The sequence below is a fragment of the Rutidosis leptorrhynchoides genome, chromosome 8 (genome assembly GCF_046630445.1).
Source record: "Rutidosis leptorrhynchoides isolate AG116_Rl617_1_P2 chromosome 8, CSIRO_AGI_Rlap_v1, whole genome shotgun sequence".
Classification (NCBI taxonomy): Eukaryota; Viridiplantae; Streptophyta; class Magnoliopsida; order Asterales; family Asteraceae; genus Rutidosis; species Rutidosis leptorrhynchoides.
The window spans coordinates 114,268,552-114,282,445 of record NC_092340.1 but is presented as its reverse complement, the minus strand read 5'-3'; the positions used below and the strand labels follow the sequence as shown (position 1 = coordinate 114,282,445).

General features: G+C 34.5%; 1 long non-coding RNA gene across 1 annotated transcript; it reads right to left on the bottom strand.

Moving 5' to 3' along the window:
- Positions 1 to 2,225: 2,225 nt before the first annotated feature.
- LOC139862898 (uncharacterized) lies at positions 2,226 to 3,726 on the bottom strand. The gene is made up of 3 exons (XR_011764313.1): positions 3,613 to 3,726; positions 2,785 to 2,960; positions 2,226 to 2,683 (listed from the first exon to the last, which is right to left on the bottom strand). It is a non-coding gene; the product is annotated as an uncharacterized lncRNA (long non-coding RNA).
- Between the last annotated feature and the right edge of the window lie 10,168 nt (positions 3,727 to 13,894).

The following is a 13,894-nucleotide window of genomic DNA, read 5'->3' as shown; positions in this document are numbered from 1 at the left end:
TTGCAATTGTTCTATTTACAAGTGATTTTCGTTTAAATAATAAAAGGTGAAGACAAAAGACAGATTCGACGAATTGAAGACGCAAACGACCAAAAAGCTCAAAAGTACAAAATACAATCAAAGAGGTTCCAATTATTGATAAGAAACGTCTCAAAATTACAAGAGTACAAGATTCAAAACGCAAAGTACGAGATATTAAATTGTACGCAAGGACGTTCGAAAATCCGGAACCGGGACCAGAGTCAACTCTCAACGCTCGACGCAACGGACTAAAAATTACAAGTCAACTATGCACATAAATATAATATAATATTTAAATAATTCTTAAAAATTATTTATATATTATATTTATATTTAAATCCGTCGGCAAACAAAGAGCCAAGGCTGAGTGAGCTGTAAAAACGAACTCCGCGACTTGCGGAGTTCGAAGACTAAAAGAACCGCGACTCGCGGAGCTCACCTGGACGAAAATTCCTATAAAAGCCAGCGAATTCTGATCGTAAAAATATCCATAAAAATCTCCCTTTCTCTATATGTAAAAGTAATATATATATATATATATATATATATATATATATATATATATATATATATATATATATATATATATATATATATATATATATATATATATATATATATATATATATATATATATTTTAATTTTAATTTTAATTTTAATTATAATTCTAATAATAAGGGTATGTTAGCGAATGTTGTAAGGGTGTAAGTCGAAATTCTGTCTGTGTAACGCTACGCTATTTTTAATCATTGTAAGTTATGTTCAACCTTTTTAATTTAATGTCTCGTAGCTAAGTTATTATTATGCTTATTTAAAACGAAGTAATCATGATGTTGGGCTAATTACTAAAATTGGGTAATTGGGCTTTGTACCATAATTGGGGTTTGGACAAAAGAACGACACTTGTGGAAATTAGACTATGGGCTATTAATGAGCTTTATATTTGTTTAACTAAATGATAATTTCTTAATTTTAATATAAAGATTTACAATTGGACGTCCCTATAAATAACCATATACACTCGATCGGACACGATGGGCGGGGTATTTATATGTACGAATAATCGTTCATTTAATCGGATACGGGAATGGATTAATAGTCTATGGAATTATTAAAACAGGGGTGAAATTATGTACAAGGACACTTGGCATAATTGTTAACAAAGTATTAAAACCTTGGGTTACACGCAGTCGATAACCTGGTGTAATTATTAAACAAAGTATTAAAATCTTGTTACAGTTTAAGTCCCCAATTAGTTGGAATATTTAACTTCGGGTATAAGGATAATTTGACGAGGACACTCGCACTTTATATTTATGACTGATGGACTGTTATGGACAAAAACCAGACGGACATATTAAATAATCCAGGACAAAGGACAATTAACCCATGGGCATAAAGCTAAAATCAACACGTCAAACATCATGATTACGGAAGTTTAAATAAGCATAATTATCTTATCTCATATTTAATTTCCTTTATTTTATATTTAATTGCACTTCTAATTATCGCACTTTTATTTATTGTTATTGTATTTAATTGCACTTTTAATTATCGTACTTTTTAATTATCGCAAGTTTATTTTATCGCACTTTTATTTATCGCAATTTCATTATCGTTATTTACTTTACGCTTTAAATTAAGTCTTTTATTTATTTAATATTTTTACATTTTGTTTTAACTGCAACTAAAGTTTTAAAATCGACAAACCGGTCATTAAACGGTAAAAACCCCCCTTTATAATAATAATATTACTTATATATATATTTGTATTTTTATAAAATAAAACTAATATAGCGTTAAGCTTTGTTAAAAGATTCCCTGTGGAACGAACCGGACTTACTAAAAACTACACTACTGTACGATTAGGTACACTGCCTATAAGTGTTGTAGCAAGGTTTAAGTATATCCATTCTATAAATAAATAAATATCTTGTGTAAAATTGTATCATATTTAATAGTATTTCCTTGTAAAATATAAGCTATTTTATATACACCTCGCAGAACATCACTTCCTCCTCATGGCTTTCAGCTTTTTGAAAGTGGGTGCGTTTGATAAAATTGAATGATTTAGCACTGAATGATTCAGTGTTCTGAATGGTTCAGAAGCTCTGAATCAATATGATTCTGAATGAAAATAACTGTTTGATAACCTTTCTTAATCAATACTTTGAATGACATAAAATTACAATTCTAACCTTATGTATGCTGAATAATTAAATATGTTTGATTTGTTCCCAATTATTCGAGTATACATTAAAAAAACTAACGAATTTCATCTAATACCAACAGATTATGAGCATAAGCACAAAATTAATTTACAGTCTGTATAAAATATGTACATAATATTACAATCTACTACATGAATGAAACTGAACTAAAGTTGAAGGAACAGAAGCAGAGATGCATACTATGCATCAGAGTCCCATTTATCCTTCAATTACGAGATAACCAAAGTTGGGTTAATAAGCCATGTATGCGAATGGATTTTTCTTTCCAGATCTTCCTGAAATTCACTCATAACTTTTTATTTGTATATCATTTGAGAGCCAACGGCTGCACCAACTTTTATTATTAAACCAAATCAAATATCCACACGTCCAAACTACTCCTTGCCAAATTTTGTGCTCCAATTCCAAAGAAAACCGATCTATTTCCCCCCTATATATATATATATATATATATATATATATATATATATATATATATATATATATATATATATATATCTTCTAACGATTGAAAAGTAGTGTGTAACACACCTTTTTTCGTCATTGCAGTGCTTCAACCAACCTTTTTCTTGTTTCTCAACTTGGTTCATACCTAGAGTAAGAAATCCCCAAATAAAAACAAAGACTAAAAGCTTCACTTATTACATTATTAACCTTCTTCGGCAAACATGAGATCCAGGGCTCCAACCGCACAAGGATTTAGGCCCCTGTTTTCAACTAGAAGTTTTTAGTCGATCAGAGACGAAAGACGATTAGTGGTAAAATTTCCTATTGGACTCAAGGTCTACATATAATACCACATGAGCTTCAACAAACCTTTTGGCCTTGTACAGTTGGTTCGCACCAGACACGACATTCACCAAACCAAACCAGGTTAATAACACAACACACACACACATGTTTTTAACATAGAATCTAATTAAATTAATAGCCCAAATTTACTATCAAAAGAGGTTCCAAACAAAAGGATACACCTTCAAAGTTTTATAATACAAGTAATCAAACCAACAGCTTCAAAAATATAGATATAGAATTAGAATTCAAGTAATTAAACCAACATGCCAAAAGTAAGAAGTCTCCCAGAAAAGAGGCTAAACCTTAATTATAGAAAATCCCAAAACTCATACGCAAATAGGACCAATCGTAAAAAAAGGATGTAAGAAATATCCTAAATTAGGTGAGTCAAAAGTTTGGATCTAAAGTCAACAATAAAATCAAAGGATACTAACAATCAAATAAATTGTTGTGAATCATAGAGTGAAGAGAAAAATTAGGGTTGTGGCGTGTATCTATATGCTAGAAGAAGATAATTATTTGGGGTTTTAAAGATAGCAATATTGAAGACAAAAGAAGAATTACCTGGTTAGAAGATCAATTGGTAAACTTGAAGGTCTGTGAATGAGAGATTGAAGAGGAGATGAAAAAGGGAAATGATAGTAATCAGGAGAAATGTGTATTAGAGACAACTTTGAACGTGAACCATTCAGAGCCATTTTTATTCTCGTTCAGCAGGAAGTCTCATTCAGAGGTGGAAATCAAACATGCTGAATGCTGACCGATTCAGTGTTCAGATCTGAATGGTCCCATTCAGCATCAAACAAACACACCCTCCGAATCCAAAAAAGCCTCATTTTCAATAAATAAAAGCTTCACAATGAAAATATATACAGAAACTAGTACAATCTTTATCCAGATCTAAAGCTTAAAAGGGCATTGAAATGACAATTGAATTCACCAATAAGTAAAAAATACTCCACATTTAACAATCTGATATGAATTTGTCAAAAGAGATGGCTGCCAATTTTCATAACAATCCAAATGAATGTATACTCGTGATAGTTGAACAGTAATTATATGTACTATAAATATGTACCATGTGATATTGCATATGATGCACTTCTGATAGATATTTTCGTATACTCTCTATCTCTCTCTTTATATCTTCTAATAATTATCAATAGTCCACAGTCAAGAACCAGGTCACTAAAGGTAGTTATAAAATATAAAATTACAACACGTTATCAGAACGAAGTGCTCCGTATAATCAAGGTTTATCTAAGCAAGCACAAGTCACTAATCAAGGTAAGAAATTCTTTAACGATATCTTCTATTATTTATTAGTAAGGTAAATATTATTATCATCATAAGTAAAATTATATTTCTGTAATCTAACTTTTATTAACTTCACTAACATTTATATTTATGTTATTTAAGTTATATATGGTCGGTTATACCACTTGAATTATATTTCTGTAATCTAACTTTTATTAACTTCACTAACATTTATATTTATGTTATTTAAGTTATATATGGTCGGTTATACCGCCTGAATTATATTTATGTAATCTAACTTTTATTAATTTCACTAACATTTATATTTATGTTATTTAAGTTATATATGGTCGGTTATACCGCCTGAATTATATTTCTGTAATCTAACTCTTATTAACTTCACTAACATTTATATTTATGTTATCTAACATTTATGATTACTTATGCAATTAATCATTATTTATCTCATGCATACTAATGTTTATTCTTAAAATTTATTATTTATGCATAATATGTTTATTCTCTTAATCTTCATATTTATACTAAACATATTTATACTAAATGTATTTATAGTAATCGTATTTGTACTAATAAAATTCTTTTATTAAAATTATTATTAATACAACGAGTACATAACAGTCGTTAACGTCAACTAACGACGTTACAACGGTCATATATACATAACGGTTGTTAACATCAACTGACAACGTTACAACGACTATATTTTTCAAATATAAAATAAACATCTCCGTTTTCACATTTTCACAAATCAATCTTCATTCTCTCAGATTACCACTCTCAAATTTTTTTTTTTGTAAAGATGATTCACACAAGGATGATTTTTTCCTATTATATTGGTCATACTAACTATCATCATTGTTGCTAATATACCACCGGGTGAACCTATATTCTATCCTGCTCTTGTGGTTTTATCATTTGTAATCATGCCATTATTCTGTTGTTTGCTACTTATGAATTTAAAATGATTCTAATTTCATTTTATTATTTGTCTATGAATAGAAGTTGATTATGATTATGATTTATGTTGTTCATTTTTTTTATAATAGAAAATGTCGAATTTGAAAAGACTTAAATTTGCTCCTTTAGAATCAAGTGGGAACAACTACTTAACATGGGTTATGAATGTAGAAAAACATCTCGAATCAATCGGTATTTTAGAAACCCTGAATGAAAATAACAATTGTTCCGAACAAGAGAAAGCAATAGCAAGTATTTTTCTTAGCAAACATATTAACGAGTCCTTAGAATCTACATATTATATGATCGAAGATCCAAGTGTATTATGGAAAATACTCAAAGAAAGATACGATATTAATTATCAAGAAATAACGGTGATCCGTGAAAGAATAAAATTGAAGATGTTAGTAGACGCTCTTATAAGAATCCCGGAGATTCTTATTAATGATCTGGTAACGTGGATCATCAGTCTAGTATTTCTTGAATACATGAACATCTTGTTTAGCTCTACAAATAAGTCCCAAAAGAAAAGAAAACGAGAGTTAATCTGTTGAAAAATCTTGATTAAATAAACCCTGAGCTACCTTGAGACTTGAATGGTTTGAATTTTCTAAAATGTCTAGCTTGTTATGTGTCACTCATAAATAAATGGTTTTAGACCATAACGCATATGTTTATTAAGTGTTATATTTTATGTACTTCAGATTTTAACTTGTTTGCAGGTAATATAATTTGATTATCTTACTTAAATATAACTCATTATTTGCTTATCTTACTGTAAAGACCTATGTATTGCAGATAGTGGTAACATACACACTATGATCAAATCTAAAAAAATATTTCATTGATTTAAATCAAATGAAGGAATTATAAATACTATATCAAGTCTTGCAAACTTGATATAAGGAACGGAAAAGGCAAAAATTCATATTACCAAATGGTACGAATTTTATGATAAACAATGCCTTGTTTTCTCCCAAATCAAAGAGAAATGTGTTAAGTTTCTCTGATATATATCATAATGGATATGATTATCATTCAATGATAACCGGAAATGAGAAATATCTATGTAGCACCGAAAAGCGCATATGATGAAAAGCGCAGCACATATGATTAAAAGCGCATATGATTAAAAGCGCATATGATTAAAAGCGCAACACATATGATTAAAAGCGCATATATGATGAAAAGCGCATATATGATGAAAAGCGCATATGATGAAAAGCGCATATGATGAAAAGCGCATATGATGAAAAGCGCATATGATTAAAAGCGCATATATGATGAAAAGCGCATATGATTAAAAGCGCAGCGCATATTATTAAAAGCGCATATGGTAAAAATGATATATGATGAAAAGCGCATATGGTGATTAATGAAAAGCACATATGGTGATTAATGAAAAGCTAATATGGTAATTAATGAAAAAAGCACATATGGTGATTAATGAAAAACACATATGGTGATTAATGAAAAGCACATATGGTGATTAATGAAAAGCACATATGGTGATTAATGAAAAAGCACATATGGTGATTAACGAAAAGCACATATGGTGATTAATAAAAAAAAATATTGAGAAAGAATCACCAATGTTTCTTGAAAGAATTCAAGATTATATATATATATATATATATATATATATATATATATATATATATATATATATATATATGGACCAATTCATCCATCATGTGGACCATTTTGATATTTCATGGTTCTAATAGACGCATCTAGCGGATGGTCTCATGTTTGTGTGTTATCAAGCCGTAATATGGCATTTGCAAAGTTTCTTGCACAAATTATTAAATTGAAAACACATTATTCTGATTACACCATTAATGTAACATCCCGCATTTTTCCATTAAATTATTTTAACGCCCGTCTTTTTATTTTAATAATATCCTCAGTATCTCGATTCGTATCCTCCATTAGCTAACATTCTTAAAATATTTTCGTTATTGGATTATAACATCTCTCGTACTCTCCTGTAATTCAAAATAATTCGTTTGGTTAATTCACGCACCCGCACCCGAACTAGAGGGACTAAACTTGCAAAGAGGCCAAAGATTTGACTAGGTCAACTAGTCAAACCTTCAACCTCCTCCTCTCATTTTCTCCCTTTCTCTCTTTTCATACTTCCATTTTTCCTCTCAAGAACTCAAACAAGATTCATCATCTAATTTCGGATTTGGAGGCTAACATCAAAACAAATTACATATTTGGAATCCTCTCTTCATCCTCTTCGACTTGATACCAATTTCATCTCATTTGGGTAACTTTCTAAAATCACTAGATTTTGTGTTCTTGATGTTTTTGAATTATAAAAGTGTTAATTAGTGTCTATGGCTCGTGTATAACATAAATATATGTTTTGTTTGTTCGATTTATTGATTTGAGTAACTAGTTTGAACACTTGAAAATGGGTTTGCTTAATCTTTGATTTTGGAAGATTAAATGTTGTTAAATTGTTAAAGTTCATGTTTTAATTGTGTTACTAGTATCACTAGCTTCGTTTTGATGCGTAGGTTGATTAAGAAAACTTCAAATACATGATTTGTGATTTTTGTGAATTTTGATTAGGGTTTGATGAACTTGAAATGAACTTTTGATACTTTGGATGCCATGAAATGTTGTTAGTAAGTGTTTAGTTGTATTGCATGAGTAATTACCTTCGAAACGGCATATCATATGTGTGAATTGGTTTCCCGAAACTCAAAATGCAATTGATGAACTTGAAACTTTGAAAATGGACTTTTATTGTTCGCTTGATGAGATTTCGGCTATTGTAAATGATGTTATTGTTGGACCATAAGTGCTTAGTTGTATTCCTCGTCAAAATACCTTTCCAACGATATATGATAGGCATTATAAGTGTTTGCGGGTCAAGAGTTGGGTTGGAAAAGGTTTTGGTTCGTGCATACTTTGAAAAACTGACCAGAATTCTCTGCCCAGATGGTGGCGCGGCGCGCCCCATCCCCGCGCGGCGCGCCAATGTGGTCTGTCCAACTTTGTCGATTTTTGAATAATGTTTGCTATGCTACGCACCTCCGATTCACATGTAACTTGTTCTAACATGCTCATATATGATTTCTAAGCTTAGGAAAATAGTTCGGGACCCGACCCGACCCCATTGACTTTTTCGTTGACTTTGACCAAGTTTGACTTTTAGTCAAACTTAACAAAACACTTATGCAATCGTTCTAATCTTATTTTATACTTGATTCTTGCATGAAACTTGATAACGTGATTCACATGCTATTTATTCGAGTCGTAACGAGCCATAGGACTAATTGAGCACATTTCACCCGACCTTGTGTCGTAACCGGTAAATTGATACAACTTACTTGTTTAGGTCAAGGCTAAGCAACTTTCATGCACACGTTTACTTTGTGAAGTACTGTTATACTCGTGCACTCGAGGTGAGATCATAGTCCCACTTTTTCAACAACTTTTATATTTTTAAATCGTGGGCTGAGAAACATATACGTTACATACTTATATACATTTCATATGTATATATACATTTCATACTTTTATACATCGAACACGAATACGAATACAAAGATACGGACGAGTTTGAACGAAAATCCTCAATTCAATTATCATTAATTACATCAGATGGTGTAAGCGAGACTATGTTGTGTGGATCCATACGGGTTTGACTAACCCTCATTCGGACGGTTCGCTACCGTTAAGCGAATGAAATATATTCTGGTACGGTGTATGTTCTAACACTTTTATGCTGAGGTAAATGATACGGTTAAGCTTTGATAATTGGGTGCTCGGTAAACAACAATACTTATGGAATTCAAACGAGTCGGAAAATCGACTTATACTATAACTTGTGGTTCAACTTATTTTACTTACATACTCATTTACTAAACCTATGATTTCACCAACGTTTTCGTTGACAGATTCTTCTATGTTTTTCTCAGGTTTTGAATGCTTAAGTGATACATGCTACCGCACTCTTTTGATACTTGCTTGGATGTCGAGTATACATGCATATTTGGAGCATCTTTTTTGGCTACTTTTAAATTGTGTCGCATAGGTTTCAATTGTACGTTTAACATTGTAATGTAACTAGCCGTCGAACTTCTTTTGTAAACTTGAAACACCCTTTTACATTGAAATGAATGCGACATATTTTGGTCAAACGTTGTCTTAAAGACTTATGACCATGTAATGGGACCTACGTAGTCGACGCCGTCACTTGACGATTTGTCGGGGTCGCTACAAGTGGTATCAGAGCGTTGGTTGTAGGGATTTAGAGTTCATTGGTGTCGACCCCGAGTCATAGGGTACATTAGTGAATCTAGACTACAACCGGCATATAGACTGAGGTAGGAACTACTTGACTATTTGTGCATTATACTCGAACTCTCCTATCATATCTAACTCTTATTCGATTTTGATATCACGTTGTTAAATTTGATTGACACGCTACCTTGACTTTATGAAGTAATGTTAAATGCAAATGTGAATCAGGGCAATATAATTTCCGGGATTATATTACGGTGGTTCACATGGACGTTCCGACATTATGACATAAAGAATTTAAGGCGGGTTAAGGAAATTTTCTCTTTATCCTTATTCCATATCACGGTTGGTATTATTGAGAATACTAACCAACGATATTCTTGTGTCTTGAAGGAACAATGGCTCGTCGACGCGCTCCTCCCGAAACTCCCGAACAAGCTATACAACGAATGATAGCCACCGCCGTGGATGCGGCCATAGCCGGTCACTCTTCCAACAACAATAACAATAACAACAATCACAACAACAACAACAATGGAGCCGGTAATTCAAACGAAGGGTGCTCCTATAAGAACTTCATGGGGAGCAAACCTCACACTTTTGATGGAACCGGGGGACCGGTCGTGCTCACCCGATGGTTTGAGCAAACAGAAGCCGTCTTTAGCATAAGCGGTTGTCGGGACCAAGACAAGGTCAGATTTTCCACTCACACCTTCGCCGGTATCGCTCTCACATGGTGGAATACGTATGTACAATCGGTGGGTATCCACGAAGCCCACGCTCTCTCTTGGGTCGACTTAAGAGGAAAGATGATCACCGAATACTTCCCGCGCGAAGAGACCCGCAAGCTTGAACACGAGCTAAGAACTTTAAAAGTGGTCGGGAATGACCTAAAGGCCTATAATCAACGATTTTCTGAGCTAGCCTTGATGTGCCCAAATCTCGTGAGTACCGAGTCTCTAAGGGTTGAGCTGTACATGGATGGTCTTCCTAAGAGCATCAAACAAGGAGTAATGTCATCCAAACCCGCTAATCACCAAGAGGCTTTGAATATGGCCCGCCAATTGATCGAAACGGTGGACGAAATTGAGGTGTCGGCATATAAAGCCGAGGATAAGTCGGGTGGCAACAAAAGAAAATGGGAAGCCCCCGAATTGAGAAACTACAACAACAACCCCGCCAAGAAGCCTTTCACCTCCAACGACAAGAAAGGCTATGCCGGAAGTCTACCATCTTGCAACAAGTGCCACAAACATCATTATGGCGAATCTAGCAAACCATTTTGCAACAAATGCCGCAACCGTCATTATGGTGAATGTGGTAAGTTAACTTGCCACCGGTGCCAAGGAAGTGGTCATACGGCCAACGATTGTAGGAGCGTCGCCCCCGTCGCCCAAAAGGCGCCCAATGCACACCGGACGGGCGTTTGTTTCGAATGTGGCCAACCGGGTCATTTTAAGAATGCGTGCCCGGAGAAGAAGACAAACCCCAATACACACGGCCGAGCTTTCAACATTAACACCGAGGAAGCCCGAGATGACAACTAGTCACGGGTACGTTTCTTCTCAACAACCCTTATATTTCATGTTTATTCAATTCGGGTACCGTTAGACGTTTTATAACCAAGGCCTTGACTCGTACTCTTTGCACACCACCATATCCCCTAGACACTACCTATGCCATTCAGGTGACCGACGGAAAACTATTATGTTAAACTTTTTGGGTGGAGAATTTGAATTTTGACTTGACACCTATAGAACTAGGGAACTCAAAACCTATTCGTTAAGAAGAAAATGATCCCTTACATGTGTATAGATTATCGTGAACTAAATAATTTTCGGTTAAGAACCGATATTCTCTTTCCCGTACCGATGACCTCTTGATCAATCATAAGAATTCCGTGTGTATTCCAAAATCGACCCCCATTCCGGTTATCTCCAAAACGGTTTTCAAAATTCATTACGATAGTTATGAATTTCTTATAGTGTCGTTCAGTTTAACAAAGGCTTCCTCCGTATTCATGGGCCTGATGGGTCGCATATGTAAACTTATCTAGACAGATCCGTCATCATATTCATAGGTGATGTTTAACCTATTCAACTCAAGCAAAGAAGAAAACGAACAACATCTTTGTCTTACGCTTGAACTCTTGAGGAAAGAGCAACTCTATACCAAAATCTCCAAGTGTGAACTTTGGTTAAACAAAGTCCAATTTCTAGACCATGTTGTTAGTGGTCAGGTATTACAATAAATCTCGCAATCGAAGCCACACGTAATCGGGAAACCCTCACGACTCTGACTTGTACTCGTAAAATCTTAGATCTCGCCGATTATTACCGCAGATTCATTTTCGACTTTTTCTCGTGTTACTCGTCCTTTAACCCCGTTAACTCCCCCAGGAAAGGACTAAACCTCTCCGTGTCCGAACTTTTAACGCGATTATTCACCCCAACCTTACTAACTAAATTCATTTAACACAATGAAATTCAAATATGGAAATATTTCTACTCGAACGCCCGAAAGGCATACTCTCTCGACTCGAAATCAAGGAAACTGAAATTCGTTATTTTTGCACGAACGATTGGAATACTTAATTATGGATCCGATCAGTCTTCTCATCACCACGTACCACGTTACATAACACTGTTATTTCACTATGACCGTCTGATATTACTGGGACCCAAGATAACACACAATCCAAGGATACTTCCTTTCTCTTTGACTCATCGTCCTCATGCTCCTGATACGGACAACTACTACTCAACCCCGAACTATACAACTATGTGTTCTATCTCGTTTTCCCACCAGGTCTCAACATTTGACCACTAGATGCGCGATATGGCTACCTCAGGATGTGAGCTCATCCTATTCTAAGTTCTCATTCCACTCCTGTCCTTTTGCTTGTACTTTTGTATAAGGAAACCTTTTATATACTTTCTCAATGGAGAGAGAGACTCATCATGTATTACTAGTATTCACCACGAGGGTGAATAGCCCTGAAAAATGTTCTCTGTAGCCGGTAAGGAACTTGTTCCAACGAACGTTTTCAAACCCTAACTAGCTTGTTCAAACATATCTTAATTCTATTCCAACACGGTGTACCATTGTCGATTATCTCGGATCACAATACTCGTTTCACCCCTAGTGTTACAAGAAGCCTTAGAGACACGTTTAAACATGAGTACCATGTATCATCCACAACCAACGGACCAAACAAACGTACGTTTCACATCTTGGAAAGACATGTTACAAACATGTATTGTTGCCTTTAGTTGTCTCCTCTCACACAACAGTTACCATTCGTGTATTAACGCCGCACTTCCGAAACCCTATATGACCGCAAATGTCATACCCCTATTCGTTGGACCAAAGCATGTGGCAAGCAAATCACCGGATCCGAACTCATTCAAGAAATAACAGTTGAGATCGTACAAGTCCGAGAAGGACTCAAGACGACTCGTAGTCGCCAAAAGGGCTATACCGATATTCGACGTAAACCTCTCGAATCCTAAGCCAGTAACCGTGTAATATTGAGAACTCGCACCTTGGGAAGGTGTAATCCGTTTCGGGAATCAGGAAAAGTTAAAATCGCGATATATTAATCCTTTTGAAACCTCGGGGCGTATTGGAACCGCTCCTACCGTTTAGAACTTTCGACTCAATTAAGTTTCCGTTTACCCTACGTTCCATGCAACAAACTTAGAGACGTGTCCTACGGAACAGGAACGTGCTACTCTCCTAGATAAACTTACTATTGATGGCAAACTCCCCTTCATGGGAAACTGGTTGAAATTGTGGATCGTAAAACCAAGTCTTAATACAAACTGAGATCTCGACTGTCAAAATTTGTGGGAATGTCCGAGGACGTATCTTCACTTATTCACAGCATTGACAACACTAGGTCTCGAGTAAGAAACCACGACTATTGCTTCCAACTAAATTTCGGGACGAAATTTCTTTTAAGGTGTGGGTAATGTAACATCCCGCATTTTTCCATTAAATTATTTTAACGCCCGTCTTTTTATTTTAATAATATCCTCAGTATCTCGATTCGTATCCTCCATTAGCTAACATTCTTAAAATATTTTCGTTATTGGATTATAACATCTCTCGTACTCTCCTGTAATTCAAAATAATTCGTTTGGTTAATTCACGCACCCGCACCCGAACTAGAGGGACTAAACTTGCAAAGAGGCCAAAGATTTGACTAGGTCAACTAGTCAAACCTTCAACCTCCTCCTCTCATTTTCTCCCTTTCTCTCTTTTCATACTTCCATTTTTCCTCTCAAGAACTCAAACAAGATTCATCATCTAATTTCGGATTTGGAGGCTAACATCAAAACAAATT